Source organism: Citrus clementina, unplaced genomic scaffold (assembly GCF_000493195.1).
Source record: "Citrus clementina cultivar Clemenules unplaced genomic scaffold, Citrus_clementina_v1.0 scaffold_4, whole genome shotgun sequence".
Taxonomy (NCBI): Eukaryota; Viridiplantae; Streptophyta; class Magnoliopsida; order Sapindales; family Rutaceae; genus Citrus; species Citrus x clementina.
This window is the reverse complement of record NW_006262274.1, coordinates 8281663-8287670: the sequence shown is the minus strand read 5'-3', so window position 1 is coordinate 8287670 and position 6008 is coordinate 8281663. Positions and strand designations below refer to the sequence as shown.

General features: G+C 38.9%; 1 pseudogene; it reads right to left on the bottom strand.

The window, feature by feature from the left end:
• Positions 1–4557: 4557 nt before the first annotated feature.
• Positions 4558–5414, bottom strand: LOC18045011 (annotated as a pseudogene).
• Between the last annotated feature and the right edge of the window lie 594 nt (positions 5415–6008).

The following is a 6008-nucleotide window of genomic DNA, read 5'->3' as shown; positions in this document are numbered from 1 at the left end:
TCCACCTTGGGTTCCGTAAATTTTGCCACAAAGTCTGCCATTACTTGGGCTCTGATCGCTGCTCGGGGTTTGTAGTTTATATTGAACTCGCTCAGCTCTATTGCCCATTTCACTAGCTAACCCGAGGCTTCTGGTTTGTGCAATGTTTGTCATAGCAGTTGGTCAATCACTTCAACAATTGGAAATGCCTGGAAATATGGCCTCAGTTTCTGAGCAGCCACAACTAAGGCGAGCGCCCATTTCTCCAATGTCGAGTACCTAGCCTCGGCATCGAGCAGGACCTTGATGGTGTAGTACAATAGGTAATGGACTCATTTTTATTCTCGCACCAGAATCGAGCTCGTTGCGTTATCAGATACAGCTAAATATAGAAGCAGCACATCCCCCTCTCGTGGTGTGGACAACAAGGGTGCTTGTTGCAGGTACTGTTTCAGGTTCTTAAAGGCCTCCTAGCACTCGAGGGTCCATTCTGTTTTTCTCCCCTTATGAATCTCTTGGAAAAAAGGGTGACATTTATATGTTGCCTTGCATATGAATCGGCTCAGCACTGTCTACTTCCCCATGAGGCTCTGTGTCTCCTTTAGATTACAAGGAGATCTCATTCCCGCAATCGCTCGAATCTTTTCTGGATTCGGCTCAATTCCTCGATGATTAATCATGAATCCAAGGAATTTGCTTGATCCAACTCCAAAAGCACACTTCTCTAGGTTGAACTTCATCTTATATTTCCTCAAAAGCCCGAATGTCTCCTCGAGGTGTTTGGTGTGTTCAGTTGGTTTTTTTGACTTGGTTATCATATCCTCAACATAAACCTCCATCGTGCACCCAATTAATGGCTTGAAAATCTTGTTCACTAACCTTTGATATGTCCCATCCGTATTTTTAAGGTTGAGTGGAATTACCCTGTAATAAAACAAACCCTGGTTAGTGATAAAACGTCATGCTTTCCTCGTCCTGCTCGTACATTGGAATTTAGTTGTATCCCTAGAATGCGTCTATGACGCTGAGCAAATTATGCTTGGCTGTTGAGCCAACTAACTGGTCAATCTTAGGCAAGGGAAAACTACCCTTTAGGCATGCCTTGTTGAGGTCAATAAAATCCACGCACATTCTCCATTTATCATTAGCCTTCCTTATTAGGACGACGTTTGATATCCTTTCGGGGTAACTTACTTTCCTGATAAACCCTGCCTTCAAGAGTTTCTCCACCTCGTTGTTTATGGCCTCATATCTCTCCTGGTTGAAACATCTCCTCTTTTGCCTTACAGGTCAGGCACCATTTTTTATCGCCAGACTATGGCATGCCACCTTGGGACCGATTCCTGGCATGTCCTCATGCATCCAAGCGAATACATCAGAGCAAGTTTGCAAGTAATGCACCAGCTCCCGTTTCAGCTCTTCTTTCAATTTCGATCCAATCTTAACGGTTTTCCCTGAGCCGCCTTGTTCTAAGCTAATAGTTTCTAGCTCCTTAATTGGCTCCTGTCTTCTCTTCCTAAGTTCTGCTCGGGCATTAAGCGAGATAATTTGCATTGCCTCTTTTACTGTTGTAGAGTAGCAGCCTCGAGTGATTCTCTGGTCGCCGTGTACTATGCCAACTACCCCATTTACAACTAACTCTGTATGTAGGAAGAAACTGCAGAAATTTTGTGTGCTTCAAGGCACGTTACAAATGTCGCTTTCCTTAAGACGTTATTTGCCCCCACCAATTGAGTGATGCACATGGGTTAAGCAAATACGCCTCCAGGATACAATGAAGCACTTGTTTGTTTGCTTGAGTTGTGCATCGACGAAAGCAAACCAGAATACTCTTGAATGTTGCAAGCCTGCCAAGAAACAATATATTGTTCCTGCAGAAAACAATATATTGGAATGTGAATGCACAAAAGAAATGGGTGTTTTGTGTTGAAATTCGTACTAGAAAGGAATGCTAAGAAAAGAGTGGTGTAGGATCATTCATTTCATGTCTAAATGGCTTAAACATGACCCCTATTTATAGATATACTTGTGCCTCCTCATTTGGGTTACCATCTTTCATGATACCCCTTCATTCATGGCCATTGGATCTAGATTTAATTTTAATCAATGGTCCAAATTGAACCATCACCATTTCAAATGAAATGTCACCATGAAATGATGCATCTCTAAGTGAAATGTTGCCATGAAAAGTTATATCATTTAGTAAAAAGATACCTTTTCTACAAGACACAACTAAATGGACATGTCCTTACAACAAGACATCATTTAATTAGACATGTCTTTAGTGAAATGTACATTTTCTATAAGCCACAATTAATAGGACATGTCTTTACCATAAGACGCATTTATTTTGAAAATTTTCCAACATAAATATATATAGATTAAACTTTATAAATATAAATATATATAGAAGCATATTTATGAAATTGGAATATGAACTTACTAGATCAAAATTGGAGAAAACGTACGTGGTTATGATGGTAACTAAATTGTGGCGGTAATATGATATCTAATGAATTATATATTAGGGTTATGGATAATTAAAATATAATTGTCTCTTTATTAAAATACTGAGATTATAATAGAAATTTAGAAAAGGTATAGTAGCTTATTGAACAAGCTGCTTATGAAAAGCAACCCCTCACCTGTTTTTAAATGCTGCTGACAAAATAAAGAAAATTATAAAATAAACTGCTTTTATAAAATTTACCAAACACTATTTTTATAAAAAAATTATGAAATAAGTAGTTTGTTAAATTTTAGCCTCAATGGGGCCTAAGTAAAAAATACTACTTAAAGGAAAGGTGAAAAATAAAACAAATAAACAATCTGCTTGTCCTCTGTCCATTTCTCTTATTCACAAAACGGAAAACGCGAATTCTTCTGCACAAAACGACGAATTCATAAAGCTCGTTGTCGGCCGTCGCAATTTCTCGTCTCCGATCAAACTTTCTCCACAGCTAATATTAAAATGCCGAGCCTTCATCTTCTGAATCGGACGCTTTCAAACTCAGAGGAAATTCGAGAACCTGAAGGTTCTCGATTTATTTAGTTTCTCTTTATACATTTATTTTCAGTTGTAATTATAATTGTTGTTGTAGGTGCTTCACATTACGACCTGTTTCCACAAAGTGCATTTTGCAAGTGCTATTTCTTTGACAGTTAGGGGAAATTGAGCCCTAACAAAGCTGGTAATGGCTCTGATCGACGGTTCAATGACGTTCTTCGCCATAGATTCCTCATACAAGGTCAATTTTGTTTTTTTCTGTCATCATTATCATGATATCGGTCATCATTATTGTTGCTACTATTGTAATTTGTACGGTTTTCTTGATTTTGCATTGAGGCTTGGTGGAGCGGCTAAGGGCCTCGGTTGGTTTCTCGTGGATCTCTGTAACTCTGTTTCTCCAGTGAGAGGGAATTTAATGACGGTTCTCATGAGCTTACTTATGTCACTCTCATATTGTGACTCTGATCAAAGGTGTGGCTGCAAAATAAACTTTATTGCTCTTTTAAGAATGCAATGAGGAACAGTTCACTTCAACTGGCTGCGCTGGAACAACAGAAGGCTAATGACAAGGTTTGTCTTTTTTAATGCTTTGGTCATGACCACAATGAATCCATATCAATTCCTCTGAAACTAGACAATATATAACTATTATTGCAGCTTTTAATCTTATACAGATACAGAAGGAGGAGCTTCATAGCAAAATAATTCAATTGGATGCAAAAAAATCACCGGAACTGGAACTTGGGCGGTTGAGAGGAATGTCAAATGTGATAAACACATGAGCAATGATGGTGACACAGAGGTTGGGCAAAAGACGGAAAAAGTGCTTAAAGATTTGAGACAAATACCGTAGCTATATTATCTTTAATGTGAAAGTGAGACAAGTACCTCAGCCATTGAAAGAGAATTTCTTGGACAAAATTTTCTGGAAAATATCCATGAGACTTCATTTTTCCAACCTTTTTCATCACTCTTAGGCTACCTTAATTTGAAATCTAATAATGCTTTTGATTGTTTTGATCGAGGTGACTGCTTAAGAATGGCTAATGAGGAGTGCAGTGGATCACTAAAGCTTTATCAGCTAGAATTAAAGAGCACTCACAACAAACGGTTACAGACTGATTTTATTTATTTATTTATTTTTTGGCCAAACCACGCAGAGCAATATTCTATTGAATAGAATGAGTAAAAGTTTATAACATGGACATGGAACATTTAAACTTGTTCAAACGAACGCAAAAGCCGGCTACAGGCCTTGACATGTCCAATAAAAATAGCATGGTTAACAATGTTTGGGTTTGATTGGCTTCCCAGTATCAATATTACCGATTCCAATTTGCCGAAAGATTACATAAATATAAATACTTGGCATATGTGTCCATATGATGTCCCAAGAAGGGAAGTTCATAGATACATTGACCGAAAAGGGAAGTTCACGTATTAAGCTACAATATAAGAATCTATTTCAGCTAAAGATAAAGCTGAGAAGAACCACAGATGAGAAACTCAGCTCTTCATTAGTGTGATAGATGCAATAATGTTAAGAGAATTCTTAACTGAGAAGCAATTCATTCCTTTTCCTGAGTCCAAATCTTCATGGTCCTGTCATTGTCAAGTGCACCAGATGCGATAATGTTCTTTGCGGGGTGAGATGCCACTGATATGACAGGATCTCTGTGACCTTCCAATTAATGAACTACTTTTCGGGTCTGAAGTTCCCATAAGTACACACAACTATCCTCAAAACACTAACAATATACTTCCCATTTGTCACAGAGAAGGTGGATGATATGCAGTACTTCGAATTGGTATAGCCGGAGTATGTCTTCAGGATTTTGCGAGTTGAATAGTTCCAAAGTCTCAAAGTATTATCGAGAGTTCCAACAAGAATAAACTTTCCATTTGGCGTGCTGGCATCCAAAATCCTATAGAGTCCATCATAACTGCTCGTGACAATCATGGTGCCGTCGCGATTAAAGTCAATGGCGGTGACAGGATCGGAGTGGGCAGGCAAAACCTTGAGACATTTTCCGGTCTTAATGTCCCAAATCCTGATAGTCTCGTTAAAAGTGTCAGAGACGATCCTATTGGATTGAGGGTTGAAGTTGATGCAGAAGACGTAATTGGTGTGGCCGATTAGGGTTTTGAGACTGGTGGCGGTGGGGACGTCCCATAGACGGATGGTTGCGAGGTCAGAGATGCCTTGTTCGTGGCCGGTGAATTTTTGGAGAGGAGAGGGAGGGGTAGAATCGAAATTAGAAATACTGGAGAGCGAATAGGTGAGGAGGGTTTTTTCGGCGGAGGAAGAGGTAAGGAGGCGGCCATCGTGGGAGAATTTGACATAGGAGACGGCGCGTAGGTGGCCGTTTAGGGTTTGGGTTAAGGTGTAAGGCCTGAAGGATTCTAATGATCGGTCTGATGACATTTTTTTAAATTTAAATTAATGGGGGTTTAGAGCTTAAAGGATTTTTCAGAGACAATAATGACAATGGCTGAGAAGCACGCGGCAGCGGCAAATTGCCTTATGTTCAATGTACAACTACATTTCTGCCTACAGACTGACTTGTATAAGAGGAATGCTAGTGCTGGCTTTATTTTTTAGTATGGAAAATGATTGATGGGTACTGATTTAATTTTAAGTTTTAGACTGAATTTAGATAACCAATAGTTTCAGATATTTGAAGTTGATACATGTATAACTTCATGTTAAAAATTTCAGTTTTATTTGCGCATATATTGTGTTGTATGGAGTTGAAAAATTTTAGGTTCCTTCTGTTTATGTGATATGTCTTAGTGTGCAAGTAAAGTCAGGGGCACCATTTTTATAGCTAAAAAAAATGGCATGATATTTGATTATTTTTGTAATCATTGTAATTGACAATTTTGAGCAACTCATATTTAGATTACCATTATTAACTATCATAAGTGTTTGGGGTGCATGACACCCCGACCAGTTGCAGCCCAGCAGGAGTCGCGTGCTCATAGGCGAGGAATTACAGGATTGTCGCGAGCAAAGGGT